Genomic DNA, 1,529 nt, shown 5'->3' on the forward strand with positions numbered 1-1,529 from the left:
CCACTCTCGACATGTCGTAGACACTCTAGTAATGCCCGAGGGTAAAAAGAAGGTCACCTTCACCCCGAATAGTCCGAGTGGCGCTGGCTACCACCCTAAGTGCAGGAAACAACAAAAAATAATTTAACATAAATACCCGAGAAAGTGGTGGGGAAACAGCCCCGCCGGTAGCGTAGTGGTCATCGCACCAGAGCGGTATTCTGGAGGTCATGGGTTCGGATCCCACCTTTGCTTTGCGAGGTTTTCTTGACTGCCAACCCTTATTCTGTCTTAATTCACCGATCCCCTCATTTCCCACAATATATATATATATGTATAAATAAATATATATATATGTATATATATATATATATATTGCTACGGGCAACTATTCACAAGGGCACATCGGTTAACAGGAACACAGTAACAGGTTAAATCACCCGACGGAACCAGTCAGTCCCGCGGTCTCCTTCCTCGTCTTCATCTTCCTCTTTCCAGCCCATCTCTCTAACTGGCTCACAGCCCTCGGGGGAGTGTCCTCCTCAGGTTTCTGTATTCTTGACCCACAACACTTTCCCCCCTCCCCCCTGGGGGTGAGAAGGACGAAGAGAAGGCCTGCATAACGGTGGCGCCTATGGTCGCAGCTCACAGCAAGCCTCACGGCAACTGCCTAGCGCACACGGCAAAACAGTTATGCGCTATGTGCCCGCGCTCGTTCCACCGGTTGCAGACGTCGGCGACAGGGTCATTGCCGCCGGCCTCGGGCGGGTGATATGCCCCATGTGGCCGCAGATGTAGCGCTTTCGGTCATCCTGGTCACCGTTGGTGCAGTCCCGCGAGAAGTGGCCCTGCTTGTGGCAGATGTAGCACGTCTTCTCTTGCTCCTTGCACTGGCGGGCGATGTGGCCCATCTTGCCGCAGTCGTAGCAAGACATCTCCTCCGGTCTGTGCTGGTAGTCCTTAGAGATGTGGCCGGTGCCGTTGGAGCGGTAACACCGGTCCGTAGCCTCCTTGCAGCCCCTCGCAAAGTGGTCTATCCGGTTGCACTTGTAGCACTTGTCTCTGATGTGTGGCGTGTAGTGCATGCGGCCACCATGGCCGCCTCCACCCCGCAACACGCCGCGTGGGCCCAGGTCTCCGCCCCTGCTTGCTCCGCCGGCTCCGTCTTGGAAGCACTCGCCGGTAAAGTGTTCCCCCTTGTGGCACTGGTAGCACTCCGTCGTCGTCGTGCTCCACCACCGCCTTCGTCTGCTGGCAACTCGCTTAAATGGGGCTGAGCAAACCACTGGCTCAAACAATACGTGTTCAGTCATGTTGCCTTGTACTTCCGCTTCCACCCTAGTCCCTGCCATTGGCGGTGAACCTGTGCTAACAGGTGCCGCCGCTCTGATGTTATATCCATGTGTCTCTTGTGCGGCAAGCGCCACGAAGACACGATCAACGAGAGCTTTCCAGTTTGCACGTATACGCAGCAAGAGACGTACGACGAAGGCAAACATTAGTGCTGGTAGGGAGGACCAATTACCAGCCGTCGGACGCGTAGTAATGTC

At 55.1% G+C, this 1,529-nt stretch overlaps 1 pseudogene; it reads right to left on the reverse strand.

Annotated features, from left to right (window-relative positions):
* Positions 1-636: 636 nt before the first annotated feature.
* On the reverse strand, positions 637-1,292 carry LOC144156351 (uncharacterized; annotated as a pseudogene).
* Positions 1,293-1,529: the final 237 nt, after the last annotated feature.

Source organism: Haemaphysalis longicornis, unplaced genomic scaffold (genome assembly GCF_048455015.1).
Source record: "Haemaphysalis longicornis isolate Haplotype H1 unplaced genomic scaffold, Haemaphysalis longicornis Haplotype H1 scaffold_1, whole genome shotgun sequence".
Classification (NCBI taxonomy): domain Eukaryota; kingdom Metazoa; phylum Arthropoda; class Arachnida; order Ixodida; family Ixodidae; genus Haemaphysalis; species Haemaphysalis longicornis.